We start from the raw sequence: 27,817 nt of genomic DNA, 5'->3' as shown, positions 1-27,817 counted from the left end.
GGAAACACGAACAAAATATAATTATTAATCACGTAATGATATGCACTTGAAAGGTATATAATTATATGCGCTCTACGTGTATACGATTATACGATTAATAGGCATGAATGTATTTAATATACAACCAACGTTAATAAAAATACGCCTGCAGGAATAATTTAGCATTGCTGCAAGGCATTGTGATCATCGAAAGTTTAAGAGTAATTCACGCAGTATTTCAGAATTTTTTCCCTGCTGATTATTAATTATTTTGTTAGGCGCTAAGCGGTTGTAGAAATTGGTACTTTCAATATTTTTATATGCAGGTACTCAGGTGATATTCATATACTGAATTACCTGAATTACCTGAATTATTCAGATAAATTAAGAAACATTGGAGTACTTGGGTAGTATTCACTGTGCATGCAGAAAAATATATATTACATTCAAGTAAATGTTATTTGTTTCAAGTACTTCATACACATACATTCATATATCCATAAATTTATCATAAGTCCACCATAAACATAAAATTTATTCAAAATACATTTTGAATTATAGTAAGCTTAGTATTTCAATCAAGAATATTAAATTAAAACAAAAATCGGCTTATATACTCACTATATAGAACCGAATCGACTTTTTCTTCGATAAAATTTTCATATTCTTGCAAAAAAAATTAATTCTTGATAATGAACTTTTCTAGACTTTGTAATGAATATTTTAAAATTTATGAATATTTTAAAATTATTATGAAAAAAATATTTTTCGTTGAAGATAATCATTACTTCAAGGAAAGGAAGTAAATTGAGCAATCATTTTTTCTTAGCAGCAGAATGATATTTTTCTGTGCGTAATAGTATAGTGGGAGATGTCTTTCTTCGGCGTAAAGTGCACTTCTGTGGGTGGAAATCTCTGCCGTTTTATGATGCAAAATAGACGCAAATTCAGACCTGCTTATCCGCTCGCGGAATTTTTGCGCATTTCGCAATGTTCTTGCATGGTACAAGAAAATACCGGAGATACGTATGTTAACGGAAAAAAAGATCTTTTAGGGCGCGAACCCGGAATGGCGCCGGCGGTCCGGTTTAATCTCGACACGCCCATTACACGACGTACATATTACATCACGATCGCACTCGATAGCGAACGTGTCTATGTATATGAGCCCTATCTTGTGCCTACCTGCGATACGTGTAAGTCGCAATTAAAATTCAAGAAAAATCCTCAGAAACCTGTTCCGAGGCTAAGCGAAATATTTCGCTACGGGGTGGTCACGCAGGAATGCCAGTCACGGATGATCTCGTTTAATTACCTAGCCCTTAAATGCTAACCTTCAAAATTTTTGCCGTCTGCCATATCATTTCTCGACATTTTTCATCGTTTCACACGGTAATCAACTATTTCACGCGAAATTGGATTCCTCTTAGCACTTTCTGAATGAACTTTCATTTGTGTTTAAACTTATTATATGTGCAAATACATTGCAGTCAGAATAATAAAACAAGTATCAATTAAAATATAATGTGTATATCTAACTTTATATTTATTGTTATCAATATAAGTTAGCTAAGAGGAATTTATAGTCGCAACAAAAGAGGATTTGATAATAAATGTTATATTAAAATATACTCTCAGATTTTTTTAATTTGATAATTTTCAATAATTTTCAATAATAAAGTGACACGAAATGGATATATTTAAATTTATTGAAGATTATTATTTAGTAACTGATATTTTTATTCATTAAATCTTAATTTTATAATAATTCCACAAGTATAACAGCCATTAATCAATAATCATGGTGATGCATAATTTAGTTACATACAGCTAATATACAATATTAGAAGCATTTCGAGTATCCCGTATTATAGTTGCAATTTTCGTGGCCAATCATACGACCAGTAATCAATAAGTCTGTCACACCATGCTACGTTCTCAGGAAACTATGTCGCTTATCCTACCATTTTTATGTCTCGCCAGTAATTTTTTGCTTTCTATGTTGGAACGTTTCTACGATGTCTATCGATTGCGCGCGTGACGCTTACGAGAGGAAATTTCTTCGTGGAAATCATTTCCTAGCGTGAGTATCTTGATACTCGGAAAATATTGCGCAAGTGAAAATAATGGCGTGGTACGTCCGCGTGTTGGAACTCAAGTATTGTTGCGATTTCGTAAAATGGCGGGCTTGTGGCACGAGCGCATGAGAGATCCGGTCTCGGAGAACCACCATTTTGAAAGATGCTGCATCTTGCAGGCCGTGTAGCCTACACCCACGCAAACCCACGACCGACGGAGAAAACTCACACCATTGCAACCACCCACGTTCCATTCAATCCCATTGGTCGAGGCGTATTCGCCCATGGGATACCACACCACCTACAGATCCAAATCATTGTTAGGTTAGGTTTGTACAGAATGTCCGACGATCTTTGGACTATAGAAGATTATCTTGCTTGCTTTTAGAGCAAATGAAAAATTGTACTATATCTCTTGTATAGCTTGTTATCACTTATTATATATTATAAAAGCTATATTTTAATCTTAAGTAGTTGTTAGTAGTTTGATACCAAAACATGGTTTGATGATGATTACTTTATATTTCAGATTTGTTCAGATGATATATGTTCTGATGTTCTACAGCATGTTATTCCCGAATTAACTTATACTTTTTGACCATTACGTAAAGTATTAGTAGAGAAAGTTAATCAGCACTGGTAATTTTCTTTCACCGGTCAAAAGCTATCTTAGAAACTGTATACGATAAAAAGGTTGCCGCGAGTTTTCTAAACCTCGCCCAATGAACTAAACTCAGCTTGCGTCGAAAGTGCTTGAAAATCAAGACAAGAATGGTATATCGAGTTGAAGACGAAACGCGCCGAATGAAGTAGGAAGGTAAGCCCCAGCAAGTCTCGGCACGAGAGTTTGCGGCATCCCCTTCGTCTCTCGGATTACGGTGGGTTAGACTAGAGCTAGATTATCTCAGTGACGGTAAGTATAGGTTAGATCGGCAGTTCTAGCCATCTCACAGCCATACCAGGAGCATTGCTTCTCCGAACACGTATGTCCGCTGTGCTCGCGGCACGCCGAGCCACGCGATAATTCATGGGACTTTATGCGCACCTTGTGTAATGCCAGCTCCGATGGTTTTTTCTTCTCCTTTCTTGAATCGTATAGGGGCGAGCAAAGCTTTTTTTAATGGTTTCAATGGTTAAACAAACATAGCATTGTGAAAGGAATCGTTTGGAGAAATCACTGTTGAAAATAACAGATTGCTGGAACACGATTTATTGCGACCTTCTTGATCAAACTCTCCAGATCTCGCTCACCTCGCGAATGTAACTCTTCCGACTAAGATAAACCGACTAAAATTTGAATAACAATTACTCAGCCTAAAGCGGTCGCTAAAGTGGTCATTAAAGCTCGTTATCCAGCGCCCCCGTAGCGGAAGATTTCGGGTCGCGCAAGATCGAATCTATAATTGAATCATGATTAAAGAGCCACAATTTTTCCATTAGCCGGGCGCTAAATGTTATAACAATTAACGCTTGCGGCTGATTACCGGGATGACGATCGGTCGGATAATCTAATTGCCATGTAATTCCGGGCGTCCGTGAAAAGAACCTATTCGCCCTATGAAGGCGGCGACGCTGGTTTGAGCGATGAGAGAGGGTAGGCGAGACCAGACACGACAAGGAGAGGAGAGTTTAAGTACTCGTGCGAGCTCTAACATTACTGCCGCGGTGAGATAATTTTTCCACTGATTACGGGCGCGAGTAATATTTCAATTAGTTGTCAATTTAGTTGTCGACGCCTGACGGACATATACGTATGCGAGAGCACGCTGACCGGGAATAATTAACAATAAATTATCTAGAGGAGCTATCATTACGTCGACTAATCGCGGCAAATTGACCGTTATATTATTAAGCAGCTTGCGGACGCTAATTGCGTGCCCCGTGCGAATCGTCTTGAGAGACGACGACGACTGGTGAGAGGGGAAGCGGGCTCGCCACGAACGACTTAGGTGAATAATTGAGAGCCGAGTATGATCATTCGGGATCGTAGATCATGCAAATTGATGGAAGTACTCGACGGAGTTAAATTGTTGCGAGAAAAGATGCCGTGGTGGTAAAAGGATCAAAGATGCTCACGTGATTGATTGCTCAGAACCATTTTATCTGGCACCTCTATTCTTATACTAAAGGATGATTCTTTAAGGAGAATAGTTAATGAGATGCAAAGTTGGGCTTCTGATTCCCCGCCACACATACAACTGTATTTTTCACTACAATTAAGAATTTATGATGCATTGGAAAAACATTTTTCCAAACAGTTCTCTCAGATTTTAATCAACGATTATTACTCTTATGTATATGTTAAAAATATTTAATTGAACAAGAAAATAAGGAATCAATCAATTATATTTATCAGATAATAGTAAAAAATAGATAATAATTTTTAGAAACAATTATCTTTAGGTTTTATTCTAAAGAAATCGAAGTGAACATAGGTATCAATCAAAGTGGAGAGTCGTGAGTCATAGGAATTATGGTCAATACTTTCTCTGGCCTCTGCAGGAACTGAAGGGGAACACCTGTTTCCCTTCGTTTCTTGGAGAGGTCGCCACATCGCACGAATGCGAGTGCATGGTTGTTGCATGATGCAACACAAGATGGCACAACTGGTATCGCGAAATATGACGAGTCGTTTATTGACCATAAAATGTCAGAAAGCGTACGAGCTGAAAGTATTCTACAATATATCAACGCACATTTCTCTCAGACTTTCGAAATAAAACTGAAGTAAAAAGTAAAAAGTAAAAACTGATATAAATCAAACAATAACGTTCTATATTAAAATCATCTTACATGTTTCAGTGATGAAAGTGTTGCAAACAGTTGTTTTTATTTTGAAGAAATAAAACGATATTAAACGCTTAATTACACATTGTGCTTAACTCGTTTACGTAACAAAGTAATGATGAGTTTATCGCTTCTGCCCACTATCGTCACTATTACACCAAAGTAAATGGAGAATTAAGTTGTGCGACTAAGTGTGCAATTTATGGCGATAGACGTGCTCGAACAACTCCCATTATTCTGTACGCCGTAAAGAGATACCTGCGAGAGATATTCATATCGAATTATAGATATCGAGTCGCCGCTAAAAATGGAGCGCGTAAGAGGAAATTGGTGGTCACGTGACAGCAATTGCGTCTCCCAACGCCATCGCAACGTAACCACAAGGCAATTTATTGTACAAGATATGATTTATTTGCACAATATAATAAGGATTTTATGTGTTATTCAGTGCAAGCATCGTTTCACTCCTGTCTTAAGTTACAACTATAATTCGTATTAAACATTATGATCTGCATTGTGTGCAGTAAGATTTTGATTGTATAATGGATATATTATACGCAAAGTAATCAAGATAAGATTTATTTATACTTCAAGAAACGTAACTCAAAAATATTATAATCTATAAGGAAAAAAAAACCATAACTAATATATTCAATACACCATTGAATTGCAGACAATTGAGATGGTTCAACTGTTTAAACTTCATGTTACCACCAACTATAACTTTTTCTAGAATGCGTAAACCGAATTTTCATTCTACTAGTTTGCGGATAATTCTAACTTAAAAAGTGGGTAGGGTCGAAAATGAGCATAGTAGAGATTAGTTTTAATATAGTTGCGATACACTGAGAGAAAAATTATCTTAAAATCAACAAATATTTCCTTGGTGGGTGCCATTAACATATTTATTTAAATCTACATTCTCTTTACTTAAATCAAATATTGTTTACTTGATTTAAATAAACAATATTTGATTTAAGTAAAGAGAATGTAGATTTAAGTAAATATGTTAATGGCACCCACCAAGGAAATATTTGTTGATTTTAAGATAATTTTTCTCGCAATATATATCCGTATTAGTATCTGGATATTACCTGAATACTTAAGTTTTCCGGGTATCTCTCGAATACTTAAAGTGTGTGCTTGATTATAATTAATATCACTCGACCACTATGATCAGCATATATAATACTTTAGAAAAACGGAGAGCAGAAATAGCTGATGTGAAATCAACTACTACGAAAATCAATAACAGATTGGACATGGATATTATCCGAGTATTAACCGCAACTTTTTTTGCTCCGGATACTAAAGTACTCGGATAGCTGCTCATTTTTAGTAAAAAAAAAAATTTAAGTATCCGAGCAAGTACCTGTGAATTTGAGTAGCCAATAGATACCGGTTACCTAGGTACAGAAACTACCTAGCTTACATCGACAACACTAATGTAGCGTGGTAAATTACTCTTACGCTAGAGAAATTAGATAAAATGGGGAGCAAGGCGAGCCTTACACACTACTGGATCGCAGTATCGTTGTGAAACAAATAATCGTAGACGACGATTTTGTAGCACTACAAAAACACGGGGTGTTGCATTAGGTGCTGCTCCTACACATCGACTTTTGCCGATGCAAACGACTTTGCACTCGAAACGATTTCAATTTCTCCTCGTGCCAGCTCACGGAGCCGCTGCGATTCACCGTAATATGGGTCCCCCCCTCCCCGATCAAAGTGTGGAGCCGCTCACGATCTCGTACAATCGCATATCCGAGCGACTCGAAAGTGCGAAGCGTTTACACCGGTATTTGAACTTCGCTGATGACGGTAATCACGCTCGCCTCGACGCTTCAATTGCACGTTTCGTCGGGTTTCTGCGCTTCGGTTATTTTACGATCCGGAGTAACCCACCGCGGTGGTCAGGATCGCGTCCTTCTCATTTTCTTCGTCGGTTCGAAGCCACGGATCTCGTTCTCTCTCCGGTTCCGTGCGATCCACGCGACCGTCCTCCTTTTCGCATTGCGCGAAATTAGGGATCCACGTGCGTCTAAACGCGCGCCTTCCCGCTTCGTTTACAAAATGTTCACAGCATCATCATGTGTTGAACTAGTTCAATAACGGCGTTTCATATGACTGCTTTTGAACTCATATATGTATCTGAAGTCATTTGTCCTAACGACAGTGTGGCAAAGTTATCGTAATATTACACATGCCGTTTTCATGGATTCGTTGGTAGATGACAAATGCCACAACATGATTTAAAAAAACCAGACAGACCAGATATACAGGTCATTATGATGTATTGTTTTATTGTAATTTGCATTTTATTGTGTTTTTATAGCCGATCGATTCGGGACAAAACAGATGAAGTTTCATAGGAAGTTATAACGGTAAAGTTCTTTCGTATATTTACAGACAAGTACTTATTTGCGTAAGTATTTTCTAATAGTTATCTTTTCCCACTTCGAAGAAATTTGAGTGTAATTTTGCAACACGCTAATGTCACAGAGATACTATGTTTCCCACAGATTGCGCGTATTTGATGTCTTTCTATACGCGGATGAGTTATTACAGTGAATTGCTATTCTTGCGAGTTCCCACCGCGGGCTACCGTTATCTTTTTAACACATTGCGCGTCATGGTACGATTCAATTGAAGTGAAATTGAAATTAGGTATGGTTCATAGTGTATCCTGTGTGGTCTGCGGTTCCATAGCTGGCGATAACCAGAGAGAATCGGAATGCGTCAAAATACTAATGCGTTGAAATTGTCTTCTATAGTCGCTTAGTCACCTATTTTAGGTAATTTTGTGTGCAGAACACTGAATAAATTCCCATAAGTAATAAAAGGTAAATCAATCCCTGGAAAATAATATAATTTCGCATGCTTGTATGTAAATTGTGATTTGCATTACGATATAATATATCATAACGCAGATCACGTCTACTTATAAAGAATGTTAATTTGTCTTCTATAAATATGAAAACTTTTCTTATAAATGAAAAATACAAGGGAAGGAAAATGATTGCTATTTGCTACCGTATATTATCACGTCGTGGAATATTCTTACACATATCTATAATCTTCATCAAGATTGCACTGAATTTATAGCTCATTTAAAAACAGTTAGACAGGCATATTACAAGTCGGAGCTACACTGCTGCTCGTAACGTCATGTGTAATAACATACAAAAAATATACTTCTCTTAACCCTTATAATTCGAAACGGTAACTTCACGCATATTACTCTCATTTTTATCGTTTGTCAAGAATATTGGAAAACATATCATTATGAAAAATGTGTTTATTTTTGCATTACATTACAGATGTATACATACAGATATATTACAGATATATACAGTAGTAGAGTAGTTTGTACACATGGAAACATAGAGGTATTTATCTGGAATGCTAGTCTAGAAACCAACACACTCACTGATATAATATCCAGGTAATACTTATCTAACTATTTATTACTAATTTTTGTAGCATCTAATTTTGTCTTCTGCTTTTCTAAGACATTATTATGACATTCGAGTACTCAAGTAACCTATACAATAACCAAGTATCCGAAAAACTGAGGTAAGTAAGTGATATCCAAGTATCCGTATATTGATCTCAATCATTGGATTTACTTTCGACCCGATTTTTTATTTTGAATTATCCACAAACTAGTGGAATATGGTTTATTTTAAATTATTCGCAAATTGTGGAATATGGCTTTTAGTTCATGCGTGAAAATAAAATTATAGTTGATGGGAATGTGAGATTTAAACACAGTTGAGTCATTTCAATTATCTAGAAAACTACAAATTTTTATGCTCATATTTTCATCGCGTTTTTATTTATATTTACAATAAAACAAAGTGTTAGTGAAACTTAGATGAATATTTGCGACCATTTCTACACACTGTATTTTACATTGAAAAAATGTATTTCTTATTTTTTATAGATTTTTATTAGTACAGGAATATGAATAAGCGAGGACGATCTCAGTGTGCAAAAAAAATTAAAACATCCAAAACATGCCATGTGAAAGTTAACACCTCTGCTATCATTAACGCTTTATCATTTGGTTACACTATTAAGTGATGTTAGCATTCCTATTTCAGCCGTTTACGGAAAAAGCTGTGTAACAGTGTTTCGTAAATGAAGTACTTGATGTTTCCACAACATATCCTTTGTCAATAACACACACTTCACAGCTCACAAGACCATCAATGATCCATCCAACAGTCTACAAACCCATCGTCTCACCATCAATGTGTCCATTCTTTCGTTTGAAAATCCATATAGAAGCCTGACGCCTGATGTGTACACCTATGATTAATGATGCATCCCAAGGCCCGATAGCGGGGAATCTCTACATCCTTCCGCTAGCGTCGTACTCAAGGATACGCGCAGTAAATATGTTCCCTCTAAAAAGACCAACATCGGCGGTGCCGAGCGGACGCGACGACACGGTCGTTCCATGGTGTTCAGAAGGATGCTGCGGTATTATCCCTTCCGCGTATACCGCGACGACGAGCGCGAACGCACGGCCTCGGGAATCGCCACGCACGCACGCACACGCGCGCGTCCACGGCCGGCCGCGCAGCGCAGCGCGGCGCGCAACACCGGTTCAACCGGAATCGAAGCACCATCTCGAAGCTGGCGCGGCGCGGCGCGGAGCCGCTCGTTCGATCCGTGCGGGCTCTCTCACGGGCACGTACACGCACCCGCGGGAACACGCGCGGAAAGTCCAAGCTGAAGCCCGGCAGTCGGTGAGGGCTTTGATGTGGCCGCCGTTGCTGCCATCCCGAATACCTTTATATACGCCTCTCACTCTACTTTTTCTCTCTCTCCTCTCCCTCTTTCTTTCTGTACGCCAACGTATCGTTCGATCGTCGTCTCCCTGTGGTCATCCCTTTTCCTCGTCACGCTGTCTTTTCCGCTCTCTCGCACCTGTATGTACGCACGTACACAGTGTAAACTTCATTTCGCGATTTATCTCACTCTCCACGGGGTGGGCTCTCCCTTCGCAACGACTCAACAGGGTGGCTTGCCGGTGATTCCTCTCTCCTGCGTGCGACACGAGAGATCTCGTGTTCCTCGTAGAAATGGTCGCAGCTAGCGAACACCTATCGAGGGTTTGAATTCGTAGAAGGATTAGCCTTTTAATTTCTTTATGAATGCAGAGCAGAATGGCGTCGCGCATGATTTTGCGCTTCGAGGGTATCGGTGAATAAGCGGCAGCATGACTTTTGAGCATTTCTTTTGCCGTTGTTCTAGTTGCTTTAGTTTTATTTAAATTTTCACGATTTGACTGAATAAGTTATGCGACCACAGCGCTGTTCTATGCAAATGACATTCAACTTCATACAATGAAAGAAGTTCATGGAGACATCTGTATTTTACAAGCAGATTAAAAGAAGAAATGTGTTTGGTTGTCGAAGTAAAAAAATATGCATGAAACTTCAAACACGTGAATGGCTTTAGGTGGAAAAAGCACCTATCGAGTCTACTGATTTCCGCGAACTCCTATAATGATGCAAGGTGTTTTCTAAATAGGTCATTAGCTAATACGTCATTTGCTGCCAACTGGAAGAAAAATTGAGGGCAATAATCGATTTCCTAATTTATCTCGTCTATATTCTAGTCCATATTTTAACACCAGGAAAGTATCCGAAGAAAGAATCTAATTTGAATCTAGTTAAATGATTCGATCCCGGTAAATCCTAAGAAGGAAATCGCCGAAACGGGTCGGCAGGAAGTTGGCGACGGTTGGTGTTGCACGTCGATCAAGGGAGCACCGTGGAGTGACAGAAGGTAAAATCCTCTGCGATGGTCGATGTGGCCGGAATGTGGGACGCAGAAAAAGCGGCGTAGTCCTTTGCCCACTGGCGGGTGTATCTGCGAGGATACCGCAGAGCCCACGTTCCTGCAGGATCAGGGAAGAGGAGGGATCTCCTCTTCGTGCAGCACCTGTAGCGCATAGCCGTGCATCCATCTGTCTGTTCCGTCCCATCGGTGGGAAGTCAAGGCCTGGCCAGCTTCTTGCGGTGCAATCAATCGAGCCGCCGCCGTTGCCAGCTTTCATCCTCTCTTTCGACCTCTTCTTCATCCGGCTTCGACATTGTTTCCTTTCCAATGACACAAATCGTACTCGTGTGCATACAGGTTACTAGGACTCGTTTCTACGACTTATGTGCACACGTGTCAATTTGTAAATTAGTCTGTTACTAGAATATATATACGGTTAATGCAAGCTGTGCTTTATAAAAATAAAATATTGCAATTAATCAAATTACCTGAGTATGTTGTTAAATATAAAAACGCGTAGACTAATAACTATGCATTTTGTCAGTTAAGTTTTAGTGAAGACTCGTGCTAGTATTTTATATCGTGCGTAAAAGAAATTTGTTACGTATAAAAGCTGTGATAAAGATTTCTGGGATCCTCCCTTTTTGCGTTCAACACTTGCAAGAGTGATGTACTTAGTGATTCCTAAAGTAATAAAGCGATATGTAATTTCGCAATTCTCTTTCGTGAGTAGACTACATTTTTCCAACTTCGTTAGGGTATATTCAACAGTTTTTGTATGAACGATGAAGTGGCAATATTAGCAAGTAGCATGGCATCTAAAGATTCGTTACGTTGGTAGGTAGAAATCTATTTACTAGCCGACCTTTCTCGGTCGTCGTACCGAATTATGGCGAACAATGATACAAAAAACGAGTGCCAAAGATAAACATTAATGGAATTGAAAGTCACAATTCGATTTTTCTTGTTTATTCGATTTTAGAATTTAGAGAGTTATTATTATTTTATTGAAATTTTATTTATTATCTATTTATTTAGTTTATTACTACTATTACTACTTTTTTTTAAATACCGGTTGTTATAGTATGACAAAAAATGATCTGGAAATATGTTTTCTATTCTTTCAAATTCCCTAAAAAACGCAAGACGCACACACATAACATCCTAAAAAGGGAAATTGTAAAGCATGCTTTTGCAAAATAATTTTATTATGACACATACATTTTATAATACAATATTTGGAGGATTATTATTAAAAAACCACAAATAATACAATTTGTTTCATATCGTTCTTTTCTCATTAATATGCGCTAGTTTCTCGAAGCTGTTGCTCTCTTGCGTGATTATCAGTCAGAACGTCTGAATCGACGCGGCGAGTGATGCCCGGATGGCAGGATATACATAATGGCGGCACGCCATAATTAACAGTAGCTACATTGCACGATGAGCACAATGGCGGTATTACTTTGAGAAAGGAACCTTCGTGTGAGAACGTTAATTTATTATTTTTATAACATGTTATATTCATTTTGATGTTGCACCTCTCTCTCTTTCTCCATCCCTCTCTTTTTTACGCATATACTCTTTTTCTTTTTTTACAATCGACTTCGTTTGTTTCGAAGGTCAAAGAAAAAGAAGAGGTTCAATACCTCCTTTCTTCTTCACATAAATATAAAGAGAGAAAAACAGTTATGTTCTTATCAAATAATGCACGCTGAATGCAGTTTTTTAATATTGAAGAAAACTACAAGAAATAATTATAATAGAAATTGAAGTATTTATATATTTAGACTAATAGGTTTTCTACTCAGAGAACCGTGTCCAATTCCACGTTGTAGACTATTAGCATAGCCACTTTGTTTTATTTGCATTTAAATGGCTCACCGACAAATGAGTTCAATATTATCAAACAATCTATTATCGCTCGAAAAGAATCGCTTTGCAAGCGCCGACCGACTGGTTGATGAATCTCTTACTTCGCGCGCGATCCTTGTTTCAAGGAAAGCAGAAGACAGCACAGAGAAGAGAACAATCGGCTCTTGTGACATGCCTATATAAATGGTGGAGCACCGTGTTCTTCGCGTTTCTCAACCCTTGCGCTCCTGTTCCTCCTTTTGTCGCCGTGTGATTCATCTCTTCACTGAATCGAATCTACAGGAAGAAACGAGAAAACGGAATTCGGAAACTACCACTTGAAAACGCAGTCACTCGAATATTTTTGCTGCGATATTTTTTGCTTACAAGGAAGAAAATGATTATTTAAAAAAAATGTCTTATGATTTAAGTTTTCTCTTTTCGAAAAATAATAGTAAGTTAAATAGTAAGTTAAAATAGTAAGTTACTAGTGATGTCAATACCTCTGAATATTAAATTACTTAGATATTAGCTGGATACTCGAGTCATTCAAGTATTTCTTGAGTACTCAGATAGTAATATATTAAAACCTAAACTAAACCATCGGATTACTCAAGCATTACCTGAATATTTGAACCATTCAGCTGAATACTCAAGTTCAGGATATTAAAACTAAAGTTGAATATTTGACCATCAGAGTACATCAGTTTACACACTCAGGTATTATTTAAATATTTAAGTTGTTCAGGTATTTTTTGGATACTCAGATATCAGGATATTGGAGCATAACCTGAATATTCAATTATAAGGTTACTCAAATATTACCTGAATATTTGAGTTATTCAGGCATTTTCTGATATTCAGATACCCGATTATGAAAATTACCTGGATATTCGTGTATCGTGGTTAATATATATGGTTAATATATCTTAAAAAAGCAAAATACCCAAATTTGTTGATGCAAAATCAGCTGCTACAAAAATTAATAACAGATGGCAGATGAATATTTAAACATAATGGCTCGCTTTTTTGTTCATCACAAAGATAAGGATATCAAACGTTACTTTCTTCAGAGATTTAGGATATATCTGAGCGATTGCCCGACATTGCGTTTGGTTTCAAGGGTACGAGGTTTATGAACCTCTTGAGAATCGAATCAGGTAATGTCCGGGTGGCGTATGTCACGAAGGAAACTGTGCGCGGGCAATTACAATATTTCCTACGTTGCGAAAGAGGATGGGCTTGGCTGACACTCTGACAGCCCGTAGTCAAATGTTCCACGCTTCCCTGCGCTCACGTCTCGAGCATGGGACGTGAGCATCTGTATATGCATATACTGCTTCCTTAACAGTGATTCCGCACGAGCATGGACATGTAACGCAGCCGCAATTAGAGGGACTTCGCTCCTTTCATGTGTCTCTTTTCGATAAACTTTAGAGAAAAATGGTTTCATTCTCGAGTAATAAGTTACGGATTATACTAATTACGTGATTACACCAGGTAGCTATAAGGTAACATTCTCTTACCTTCTCTTACCTTCGATTCTCTCTCCGTTCTTTTTTCCTCGCCACGTATATCGTAGATCAACTGCCGGGCAAAAACTAATCTCGGGTGCAATACTTATATTTCAACATAATAAATGAGAAGTGCGGTTACCTCGTGTGAACAGCTTTTCCCAATCCGATAATTCAGCCGGCCGATCACGCGGCCGACTTCTGTGGGCAAGATCGCTTCCTAATGACACTCACGTAGCACTTCATAATTTACAAGCTCTCGCTCCACGGCTTCTTTCTCAGGCTCTTTGATATTCCTAATAGCGAGTAGATCGCGTCTCCGCGGAGGCAACCGCTGGACCATCACCTCCGAAGCGGCGGCAGGGAAGTGTCGAAAGGATCGTGATAGGGGGAAAGAGAGAGAGAGTAGCTCTCGCAGGTGGACGCGTTGCGCAAACCGAAATCTCATTATCGCGAGACAAAGGTGCGACGATTAATCATCGTCATTGCCATGGCGGGCCCGTGTAGCTCGCGGCGGAAGCGCGAGATGGAAGACGTGTGCTGTAGAGAGAAGAGGAGAGAGAATGTGGTGGCGGACGAAGAGAAGAATGAACAGGAGAACGAAGGGAGAATGAGGGACGCAACGTCAACGCACGGTGGTCGTCAGCGATCCATGCGGAACCAAGTCGCGCGCCCTTTATCCCGCCGTGCGCGCGCGCGCGTCACCTACCAACCGCTATGCCTGTCCTACGATTTTTTCGGGCGACAGAGGCCGATTCTTCCGCGATTCGACGCGGTTCATCTGCGTATATATGCGTCCGAGGACGTCGCGCGCGTCTTCACCGACACTCGGAGCGCCCCCGAACGCGTTAAATTTGTAATTACATTTATTACCGGGGAATCATGTATCTTCCACGACGGCCGCCGGCGAGATTAATCGATAGATCGAATCGTCGCACGGCGGGCGCGTCAAATTTAGCGGGCCTTCTTTGGTGCGATGTAATTCGAGACAGGATACCACTATTTATTAGGCTCTGTATTGTCGGCGGCGAAAGTGAAGAGTGAGTTGTGTTAGCATGATAATAACTTATGAACTTCAAGGGACGCCGTACCTGTTTCTTGCAATAGTGCACTAATGCAAGAATTCAACTATAATGCAGAAATGGATATTATTTTTACTTCACAGTTCTTAATCCTCTACGTAAGATTATATTTTTGGAACATACAATACAATCTGAGTTTTTCAGATAACTCTGAACTACTATATAGAAAAACCACAGTAAGAGTAGCGCAATAAAATCAAAATCTATAAACCAATTTGCGTTATTTTGAAATTTTCTCAAACACTTTAAGAGTGAATATTTGTTCGAGTCTTACAGACTCAATATTGTACGTGGAGGGTTAAGGAAAGGTTCTGATTTAGATAATCAAAAAATAAAAAGTACTTATGAATTCTTTTCGAAGAAATAAGTATGAATATCAATATATTTTGATTATTTATCATTATTTTAAGTACAGAAACAGTTTTTACTTAAACAAAAATTCAAATTTCGTCTTCCAGACTTTCTGTACTGAAAACAATATCCCAATTTCTCTTCTGATGGATAACATTACAGCATGTGTAATAATTAAAAAAAAATGGGACAAAAAGATTAAAAAAACCGTATTCAGTTTGTTGGAGATTGAACTTAAATACTCTGGAAAATTTCTAAAATTAGTAATTTCTCTGCGACATTAAATAAAAAAAGAGAGAAGGAAGAGAAATGACATGTAACTCTTCGCAGTGCCACCAAATTGTAATATTTCGACTTTCTGCATATAACAAAGGTTCATCTTCTAGCAAATAATCCTATATTTATATCTTTATTTATTTATTTGAAAAAGAACTCGTAAAAATCTATTTTTCAGCTATCTAACCAAAATCTCTCCTTAAGTAGTTACTTAAACTTTGAAATAAAATTTATATATCAGCTTTTAGATAATTTTTATCAAACAAGGTATCAAATTACATTGTTTAACGTTGAATTTGATCGCTACGAGTCACATTATACGATCGGTCAAACGTAAAATTACGCTGTCTAGTTTATCAGCGGTTCGGATACAGTATCTGTAATGTCGTGATGATTTATTAATCTTATACTCATACGGAGAACACGCAACTTGTCCTATTAGGCGCTCTTCTGCAAATATCTCAGCATTCTGGGGATGCACGCAGTCCTACGTCCAAGCATCCTAATTGTCCGCATTATCGCGCGGCTATCGGATCCCTCATTACGCGAAGCATCTTTCCGCGGCGTAGAAAAGGCGACGCAGCAAGAGGCATAACGCCTGTCGTTTCGCCACCGAGGTCGAGCCGATCGAGCGCACGTAATTATTGGGTTCAGGAACGAGCTGGTCGGTGTCGACAATGAAAAATCCCAGGAGAAGGATTAATCCCCGCCTCGCGGCGCCGACGTGTCCCGACGTCTCCAGGACTGAAGGACGTTTTCTCTTTACGGAAGTCCTCCGCTCGAAATCTTGCCGTGCACGTGGTGCCCATCAATCTTGTTTATGCATATTAGAGATTACGCGTATATGTAAGTACACGAAGCGATACACGATATCGTGGTGAAAAAAAAGGATTAACTACGTTGTCGTGCATCAATCTCCGTTCAGCTAGAGCTTCTTCACAACCGGTTCCCTGGTGAACCTAGTCGTACAATGTTATTAACCATCTTTCTTTTTTCAAATGATAACATCGATTTTTTTAGGACAAGTATATCAACAAGTACCAGATTTTGTAGTTTGTTTTTTGAGGAATCAAATCTATTGTTGAATTACTAGATCGACGATCTAACATTGTTTAAAGAAATATGTACAGAATATTAGTAAGAAATGTTTACAAATGTAATAATTTTCTTATACATATACACGGATATATCAATGTCGCAACATAATTAATTTTGATGCGTCTATGCAAAATTGAAGTGTGATAAGGACAGAGGACGCATAACGACCACGTTGGAATTTTGATAAGCATAAGAAGGAGCTGCCGGATGCGGATACCGCGTTAATCTCGATAGGTCGTGTGTCACTGGAGGTGGTCCGTGATGATAAATGCGAAGCCTTAGGCGGGCCTCAGGAGAAGACGGCAGGTAGCTGGATAGCCGACAACACACAGCAGGGGGCTCTTCTCACCTCCGCTCGGTGGTATTGAGTTGAACAGTGCAGCAACATCGGCTCGTCCCATAACTTTGGTGAAAAGAAAGTAATACAATGCAACACACTGGACGATGTAATTCACAATGCGACGACAAGTGGAAGATGTAAGACAATATTAATTCTTTTGATACTGAATTAAATGTGTCTTGGAAACATATTTTTGCTTGGAAACGTGCACGCGCACATTAATTAAACTCATTTAAACTTAACTTGAGTAATTCATTTTTCTAGATTACTTTCAATATTTACATAAATTTCTTTTTTTTTTAAATAGCTGAGCATTGAATCTGTTAGATGTTTTTTTTGTTATATGTGAGTAATGTAATTTTATCTGGAAATTATTTTATCCAATAACTTTACAAAGTGGGAGTATGACGGATACCTTTCAAGGAGTGTCACCTGCATCACTTTAAACGTGGGAGCATTGCATAAAGTTGTGAAGGAGAAAGAGATCAGTATCAGCGACAGTTTCTCTGTGTGGGCGAGCCACGGATCTTCGCCGTTCAATACCAAAACGGGAGCCGGTAGATTTCTCTAGCGCCGGAAGTGATCAATTTTACGCATGTTTCTGCTTGCTGCACAATTACAGATTCTTAGTGGTTGAAAGGAAATATCGTTGTGGGTGTCTTTTCAACCGAGTAAATATCAAAGTGATGATAAATAAGTCAAATTAGCGGACGAAAACTTGTGTAATAGTTTAAAATTAATTGAAGCAGTGATAATTATACGAATTTAAAAATCATACATCGAGAAAAAAATATTTGTTATTTTTAACTATAATTAAATAGAAAACTAATTATGGACGGGAACACAAAACTTCATTAAATTTTACTATAACGTTAGTGATGATAATCTTATATGCATGTTATTATTATCATTTTCGTGTTAGAATAACTAAAGATATGATTGAAGTAAAAAATAATTATAATTTTACTTAAACTATTTTTATTCTTTCAGTATATACAATAATTTTTAAAATAGTGAAAGAAGAATTTAACAAATTTTTTTTTCATTTAAAAATTAACTGAAATACATAATTTGAGACTTAACTACATGGTAAAGAATATTTTGTGTTTATGTTGATATCGATCTTTGTGTAGAAAAATTTTTGTATTAAATTTTTAACATATTCATAACATACATATTTAACATACATAACGTATTAATTTAGTACACAATTTTGTTATAAAGTTATTATTCTACGTTGAGTTCATATTCACTATTTCTAAGTGTTAAAATAACACAATTTATATGTCAAATTATATGTCAATTTATATGTTAAAGTCAAATTCTTAGTATACATATTTTAAATATAAAGTGTACAAATAACTTATGTTATTTGCTTACATATTTAACTTGTCTTAAATTGATACAAAAAATAGGATGAATAAATTGGGACATGTGAAATATGCTAAATTTAACACAACAGTTTTTTAAGTGTAGGTTACTTAAAATAACATATTTATTGCATTGTAAGAATAATGCGTTGCTATTAAAAAAATTATTTAGTAATAAAGCGTAGCGTAGAAACGACTTCGACGAATATAGAGTACACCTCAGGTACGGCTTAACTCACACAGATCGATATCTCGGGAAATCCTCGTGCGACTGAGATCGTTGCAGCCGATAAGCGACTTTCCCCTGGACCATTTCAGACGCTGACTTTCCTAAGAGATTATTATGAACCCTTAAACGTACCGGGGAGGCTTTTAAGACTCTTCTCCCGGGATACTTGAATTGCTGTGGTATGACGAAGCCATTTTTTGTTTCTCCCCTGTGTTGTTCCAGCTGCATTACTTTTGTTTCGCATAATTGGAAATTTCCGACTATTTTGACGTCCTTTACGTGAAAAAATAATTGTCAGTAGTGAATAAATCTAGTACATACAATATATTGTAATTATACAGATTTACTTGGTAAATATTTTTGTATCGTTGTATACCTAAATATGTGATTAAAATCTTCGAAAATCATTTTGCTCCATAAGTACATACTTACTATTGTAGATACATTCCTCACCTCACGGAGAGTATATACATCATAATATATATAATTCTGAAATAGTCAGCTGTAATTAGGAACGGCGCGCGAAGAGAAATTTTGCGGCCATATATCTGAAGGAACTGCGTTCTCGCGTGCATTTGGAAGGTGAGGGAAGCAGTTTTCGGGAAACCATGCGCAGTTTGCATGGGGTTGCTATAAGGGGCGGGTCGCATCCCCATGACAACCGTTGACCCCGCTGATGAATCGACTTCGTGCGCGGCACATCGGTACACCGGTGAAATGCGATTCCTGATTACCTCGCAAACTTGGGTTTCCTAATTAACAATCTACGAGCGCATTCGTTGCTCGAGTTACTAACTTTCGTGGGTTCCTACTTGGTCGCGGGCACAGGAAGCAGCTTTGTAATTCGAACGCTGATAGACGCTTTTTGAAGATAGGCTCAATTATCGTATGGTGTTACCAGCTATGAATACACAACTAATCATACTTTAACGTCTAAAGACGTGATTAAATGAACACTTGAGTTTTCCAAGCTCAGCAAATACTTTAATGCAATATTTGCTACATTAATATATGATAATTTCAGAAAAAATATGCAATTGCTTCAATCAGTTATTATTATTTAATAGATAATCGATTATTGAGTGAGTAATCATGTCTATATACACATAATTACGGCAACATACACTTCTCAAAATTACTGTGTCGTCGTTCTACCATCTTTCTCGAGCGACAAACGATACTTCCATCCATAGGAAGAAATAAATGTCACTTCCATGGGCAGGAAGTAAAGGCGTTAAGCGACATCGCAGTTCCGTGACGTTCGCGGCGAATTTAAGACGCGTCGACGACATCGATGGAAAAATTCACCATCCTCCTTCGGGGAACTTTCTGTGGTGAGATGAAGCGCGAAGTCGCGCGCGCGCACCTTCGCGTCTCCGACAAATGTATCGCAAATTGTCGTCGCGAAGTGCTTAATGCGGCCGTCGCGCGAGGAGACGCGAGTCGCGATGGCGGAGGAGAAGAGGACAAGGATGAGGACGAGGTGAAAAGGAACTCTTAGGGGAGAGACCAGCCATTTCATCGCGCCCGCCTACGCTGGAATTTCGAGTCCGATGACGAGTCGGTGGTGCAACGAGAGCGTCATCGGCGAGCCTGACGGCGGCCCTAATGGCTCGATAATGTCGCTCGCGGAGATAATCGAGCGTGAGATCGTGCGGCCGATTTTCCTCGTCGCGGATTTTAGGGGCGAACCGATTTTCCGCCTCGTCTCGAAAGTACACCGTGCACTTTACGGAGATGCGACGGAGATGTCGTTGTGCTTTTAAGATCGCGAGAAATATAACGTGTCGCAACGGAGGATTAACCTCTTGTATCTTATGTGAGATATATTCCAAGTTTCTTGCATTTTATTCTATATACAAATTGTTCGCAAATTTAGAGTTAACTTTGCTTGAACAAAAATCAGCTCAATACTTCATTTAACCAACATTAAAGTTCTGGATATCATTAAGAATTAAATATTATAGGAAAATTGAATATAATTTCAGTACTTTTGCATATTAAAATAGGGATACGATTAATACTGAATTCCTTAATTAATAGGGAAAGAATTCGTTACTTCTTTATCCCAAGAAAATAAGTAATGTTTTAATGTTAGCAGCATGTGTCAGTCAATACTACGTATCGCCAGATTGGTCCAGCAGGGACTTGACAACGGATCGACGCTGCTGCAACATAATGGCCCCAACAACCCACGAGGGGTTGGGTCGGTAGCTCGGTTGCCCTCAAATCATCGCGGGGGTGTGAGGCAAATGACGTTCGGCCACGCAGAAGTAACGTGATAATGGCTGCCATGAAAGGCCCCTACCGTGATATCTGTTGCTTTGATGTGTCCTCTTGATGCCTCTATGCCTCTCTCACCCTTGGGCGACTTCCATTCTTTTCACCGGCACTTTAAATCCGCATAACCGATTCGTCGGGTTGATAACGTTTAGTGCTGTAAATCTATTAATTGTACTCTCTACGACCACGATCGACGACCTCTAATATGAAACTCTTTTGCGACATCAAAAGAGGTGATTTTTAAAGGAATGCCAAAATGAATGAACTCCAAAAATATTGATAACGTAAAGGCGATCATCAAAACGTCATATCAAATAAGTACTGATATGGTCGCGCTACATTTTTGTATTTTTTATACAAGTAAATCTTATATTAATATATGCTGCTCTGTTTTATCATTTTTACCAAAAAATATAACTAGGCATATATAGAAATTTTTTGCAAATTTTTTGTATACTTCTAAACTTCTAAATTTGGTTGTAAAAAGGTACAGCAATGTTTTTTGTAATTTTTCTAAGCGAAGTTTCTAAACACGTTCAGCATATACGAACTGCAGAATTTTTGAATCAAGTAAATACTTATGATTAATGACAGCTCGAGGTGTAAATTTTGAAAGTTATTTATCGTTTTCGTCACATATTAAACAATTCATTATTGCACATACTTTTATTGTGTAAAATTATATTATAATTCTGTGTATTCCATACAATGTAAACTTTGCGAAAAAAGGCCAGTATTTTGTACTTTTCAATAGCATCCCCTTAATATAGAACTATTTGCACGTATAGAGAACGTGGAATACGAATATTGCAATAAATATTAATTTTACTTAGTAAATTTTAAGGAGTGTCGAATCTGTCGTAACAAGTTATATGTTCAACAAATAAGAGAATTTTAAATTGTGAAACAGTCAGTCGAGAGTGACTGAAAAGAGTTGTAGTGCATTAAAAGATACTTACCGTGGGAAAGAACGTTGTCGCAGTGTGCCGCCATAGGTCGCTGAATGGTACATTCATTATCAGTGACTTAGAAAGGGCCGATGTAACGCGAGGCGGGCATCAACAAAGATACTGAACGATTCTGCGAACGCATGAGCCGGTAATCTCCCATTCAGAAAAGTTAGCCGAGCATCTCGGGTTAATTCGCTACTTGCATTCCGCTCAATGGCCACACGTGAGCGTTACAGACGCCAGTAATGAATGGGCACGCGACGAGATGGGGTTGCTTTCGCTTGGAGTGACGCGTTTCTCCAAGTGTCGCAGATACGAGTACATTCGCGTGAATTTGCAACAATGTGACGAAAATTACATAACTCTTGTTGATCTTTGGAGAGAAATGTCCGAAAATAAAATCCAAAAGCCGTGTGTCATGAAAGAATCTGTTAATAAGCGATAACCCGACGAAGTCTCGCGCTTAATTCAATTCTCAAAGTATTTTCCCAACGGTTTTGTTTCACCACCTCGACGCGAGCTTAAAAGACGATATAACATTTCCATCTCGCCTGCATTGGTAACAATTTGTTACAAGCTTCATCCCGCGGCTCTTTAATCAAAGTCTACCGCCTGTCGTTCGCAAAAACGCGGCTCCATCTTCTCTCCGCGAGCAGCAAAAATCGATAAACACAATCTTCATCGACTGCAGTCCCTCTCAGCTGCTCTGAAAGTGCTCACGGCTCAACAATTGAAGCAACGATTGCCCGCGATTACGGTGTATCCCTATCAAATGAAGATCGCCGAAAAAAGGGGGAATTACTTAGCCTCCACCACCGTCGGCGGTGCAGGTCGTCGCCGTCCGTCGAGGGACAGACGCGTTCGTAGTCGCAGTTTGTCGGCCAATGGGACCAGACAGAAACGCAATCGCAATGCAGGCCAATCCCTTTGCCCCGTTCGTCCACCCGCTCTCGCTCGCCCTCCCGTGCCCGGTAATGACAATCATTACCGGGGAATGATTGCAGCGTCGAGGCCGCCAGCGCGCCAGCCGTGCTATTGGGGGATGGAAACCACCTTATAGAGTCTCTCCTCGGTCCTCGATGCGAGCGGATTGTCACATGCTCCTGGCATGGCAGAGCGCGTTTCCTCTTCTTCGCTCGCACTTCCTCCGTTCGATTTTCCGGTGGAGAACTTTCTTCGTGGTGTGAGGCACCGAGACATGGCGGCCGCTCAGCCGGGGCGAACAAAAAAAGTAGCGATCGGAAGAAAGTTACGAAGACTATGTCGGGACCACATTTCCGGGACACCCGCGTCACGTTATCGCGATACTTCTTTTCGAGAGTGAACGACGTAGTAGCGTAGTTTGTCTTTTTGTTCCTTTTTCCTCGCCGTCGACTCATGAATTCTTCGTGGCGTGAGTGTATTGTACGATGGAAAATGGCGGCTGACCACGTGTGTTGTTCAGTAGATGTGTGACGTAGTGAAGTTGAGAGTTTAGTGATCTTTTGTATGCAATGACCGTTCGAGTTGTCCCGGTTGGCTTATTCGGCAATACGATTCGGAGCTTGCACGCGTGTTCCGGCCGGACATCACCTTCCATGGCACGAGAATCATCGGGTAAGGACATCAGTTGTGTTTCTGATGACTTATTCGCGAATTGATTGCGGCGATGTATTGCCAACCGTACGTTTAATGTTACGTAGCATTGCCGTGGCTTGCTTTAGAGCGGCCCTCAACGAGTTCCAATGAAAAGGCTTTCTCGTGCGTGCTTTACACGATGAAGACGTAGCGGGGCTGCATGGCACACATGTCGCTTTCGATGCATGTACGCTTAGCATTGTTGTCGGAATTGGCGAATCGCGAGTCGATCACCATGCTCATGTTTGCTGATTCCTAAATTTCCTTCGAGGTTCATATTTATCGATCATTGCGCATCTGTTGCAGCCACATTTAATGATACACCTTACACGGACGTAAGGTGGCGTCGGATCCACATGGCGTCCGTCTCGACGGTGCTATGAAAGGGACCGCGAAAGCAGATCGAGCAATCGTAAACGCATTTTCCAAAGGAGAGAATGCACGCGGTTGCTGGAGGTTACGTAAACGCGCGGTGATCATCGACGAATATCTTTTCATCAAAGGACTTCTCATGTATCGCAAATTGGACGGAGCGAAGAATTATCTATCACCAGGTGATTATGTCAATCGGTTCTATCGTTATGCTCGTATGGAAAAATTCCGAAGCACTCCAAGTGGCGCGCGATAGGCGCACAATTCAATTACATAACATATAGATTCATGTGCGTGGTGTCTCTTTTAGTTATGCAAGAAGGCAAAATCCGCGTCTTAAATGTCAGTCCAACGAGAGTCATTCTTTAGGCGCTACTCTATTGAAAAACTGAAGAAGAAACGTTTCTCTACTGATAGGTCAGCGTCGGATGCCACGACCCTTTAGTAGAAATAAAAATTCGATGAAAAGTCACTGTGTGGAAAAAATTAAAATAGCTGTGTTAACGCGCAACAGAGCTGTAAGGCAGCTGAACTTGTCTGAATAGCAGGATCGCTCCGCGAAATTATTCTTTCTTACGTTTCCGATCTGCGAAATACTAGCAATTAGCTATAATAATCGCTTTCGATATTTCGGTTCAGCTGTCGCAAGTATTGGCATCGCGCCGAACCGTACAAAACTTGGAAGCCCAACCAGACTGCAGCGTTTACGACTTGAGAGTCGGACAATAATTGTCGCTTGAGAACCGATCGTTTGTGGATACCTGCGAATTTATGCTGTCTGCCCGACTACGAAGGACATCGCTGGGCTTGGAAATAACTCTGAGAAACCATTTCGCAAGAACTACGCGGGAGAGATTCGAAGGTAAGGATAATTTTCTTACGCAAGATATAGCCATTGTGTGTAAGTCTTGTAAATCTGTTTTGTTTTTTGTATTTTAATTGAAAGTAATAAGACAAGAATCTATTAGAGAAAGTAGCTGACAAAAGGCTGCACGATGAATAATCCGATGTGTGCGTAACGTCCGCATTTAAAGAAATAACAACTATATAAGTGACAACTATTACTTTCATTAGCTTTGTATGTAGAATTTATATATATAGTTCAATAAACTATATTTTGGTAGTTATTGCAACTAAAGCTAAATAAACTACATTGTTATTATAGAGTTATCATATCCATTTAGCTTCAGTTACGATAATAATTTATTAAACTGTATTCATTAATTTCACATACAAAACTCGTATAATTGTTATCACAATGTTTATTTTTTAAATGCAAACATCTAACTATTGATACTATCCAGGTATTATCGAAATCTTTTAGGTACTTTCCGATTATCCGATTATTTTGCAAATTATTCGAGTACTCGAGTAAAGCTAGAATAGGTAGTATGTTAGAAAAACAAAAGATAAAACCAGCTGCTGCAAAAAATAAAATAAAAAATGGTAGATAGACATTACCCATCGAAAATTGTTCGATTTTTTCTCATGAAGTATCTAGATATTCTGTTATTTCAACGTAACGCTTCAGTAGCCGTGCAGTATTCGCATACATGGAAAAAAGGGATATGGTGCACATAACCAGAAGTATTTAGTTGTGAGCAATACAGTTACATCAACTATCTTTGTGTGATGGTTAATATGACTCAGTTACTTCGGTACATCAACTACATCAACGTAGTTGCCCGTGATCTGGTTGTAGTAACCAGAAATCGGTTGGGGTGACATTTACTGTAGATACACTCTGGTTAGAGCAACCAGGTATCATCACTGTTGCAACGCCAGCAACTCAGCAATTGCTCTGTGGTTGCAGTGACCACATAATTAGTTGTTTCGTACTTTGCTATTGAATCTGATTGGCACAATCAGACTTATGTATGGACAAACCGTACTGTTTTTTCTATGTACTTAAGTACTTGATAAATGCCCAGGAATTTGGGTATAAAAACTAAGCAGTTTACATTGACCACTAATGATAATGGTCCAACTGTATATCTCAAGCAGACACGGAAAGCACTTGATAAAGCAGTAAGCGAATTAAAGTTTAGGCGGATTATTATATGAAGTAAATAAATCACAATAATTGCTGTGTACAATCGATACGCCGATGAATTCGAGGACGCAATTGGCAGAGCAATCGCCGTTAGAATCAATCTCACTGGCGCATTAACTTTCAGATCGTGTCATGATAATGGAAACGATAGCACAAACTCTGCGAGCGATTATATTTCCACGTTCTCGGAACGCCGCGAAGTCGATCGCTTTCGACATTATCTGATCTTGGCTTATAATGATAGCGGCTGTTGTATTTAATCGTTACGCGCGGTCGAGCGTTATTTCTATCCTTTTGGTGAAACTGTAATTTCTTCCGGAAAACGGTCGACTCAGTCGAGATCAACTCGATATCGATGTAAACGCCTGGACGCCAAAAAACATAAGAACCACTCTCGTCGAAATTATAAAGAATAGACGACAAACAAGCACGATTTCCGCGAAAGTACGTGTGCAATTAGATGATGCCATCGCTGGGATGAAACTTTATTTTTTATAGATTACAGAACGCCAGTTTGACGTGTTCTTGTAACGGAACTTTCTCTCTTGTGATGATATGATTTTGCTGATAAGAAAAGATAGTCTTATATCAAGAAGGAATATAGAGATAAAGATTGCTTTTTTTACAGCGACTTGATCTGTTTCCGAAATCGCAAAATTATCTCTTTCAGTAAAATTATTTAATGAATAGAGCAACTTCAAGTATTAGGAAATACTATTTGACTTTTGGAAAATAAATCGAAAACTGTTCAAGAAAACTGAAACTAGTATTCTTTAAGTTGAAATCGTGATATCCTATGTCATCGGACCATTTCTTAAAAAATATTCGCTTCTCTATAATAAATCTATTTTATTTATTTTTTTACGAAGAGACAGGATCCATACGTAGACTAAGTAACTTTTGGAGTGAAATTTTGAGCTACAAAAAATTCGTTCCCTCAGTAAAACTATCTTCTCGGGAGAGCAAACGTCAATGTTACAACTAAACTACTACGCTAAGCAACCATCATCATTCCCAATAATGACAGATGTCCGCGCTTCTACGGTCTGCCATTCCGGTCAGTCCAGTTTCTACTACATGCTTATGCCTCTTTCTCACAACTATCGATTACAAAGTATCAGAGCTCGCCGAGCTATGTTTAAGGAAATGAAAGAACGTACGGCTCAATGGTGACCGCGTTCTGGTCCACGCCCGTGTGTGATCGTGTACTCCGCGATCGTATACGCCGCTACTGCGTGTATGCGCCATAATTTCTGTTGTCGTAAAAAAAGGAGTTTAAGAAAGCGACATATAAGCTGTCCCAGCTGAATCTAATTCGTATCCGGTGCGTTGCGTTAACATCGCCGGTACCTCCTTATCCGCCATATTACTTTTATAGAATAGCGGTTCTTCCGCTATCGCGAACGGTTGTTGCCTCGCGTTCTCTGGTACCGAGAATTATATTACTGCGCTCTGTTATAAGAAACAATTCGTTGGAAATATGAATGTTTATTCTCTTGAATTCTTCTTTTCTATTTTTTATCAAAATACATTGCTATATAATTTAATAAAAGGCGAAATTTGCATACGGAAGCTGTCTATCCGGGGTTATCTATCCACGGGAATTATGTATCCACATTACACTGTTATTTCAGGTGTCAAGAAGTAGATATCTTCACCATTCTAACAAATCCAACAGCAGTTGGATATATATTTGATTATATTTTTGTTAAGTTATATTTATATTGGATTATATTCGAGTTTTTTGGAATATTTTGGAGTATTTTTACTCGGATCTCCAGTTCT

At 38.9% G+C, this 27,817-nt stretch overlaps 1 long non-coding RNA gene across 1 annotated transcript; it reads left to right on the top strand.

Moving 5' to 3' along the window:
- Window positions 1–23,141: 23,141 nt before the first annotated feature.
- Window positions 23,142–24,823, top strand: LOC116849412. Its single transcript, XR_004379132.1, has 3 exons — window positions 23,142–23,586; window positions 23,914–24,161; window positions 24,619–24,823. It is a non-coding gene; the product is annotated as an uncharacterized LOC116849412 (long non-coding RNA).
- Window positions 24,824–27,817: the final 2,994 nt, after the last annotated feature.

The sequence above is a fragment of the Odontomachus brunneus genome, unplaced genomic scaffold (assembly GCF_010583005.1).
Source record: "Odontomachus brunneus isolate Ranch 3 - 2012 unplaced genomic scaffold, Obru_v1 Obru_scaffold_115, whole genome shotgun sequence".
Taxonomy (NCBI): domain Eukaryota; kingdom Metazoa; phylum Arthropoda; class Insecta; order Hymenoptera; family Formicidae; genus Odontomachus; species Odontomachus brunneus.
The sequence above is the reverse complement of the archived record's forward strand: the minus strand, read 5'-3'. Positions and strand labels throughout refer to the sequence as shown.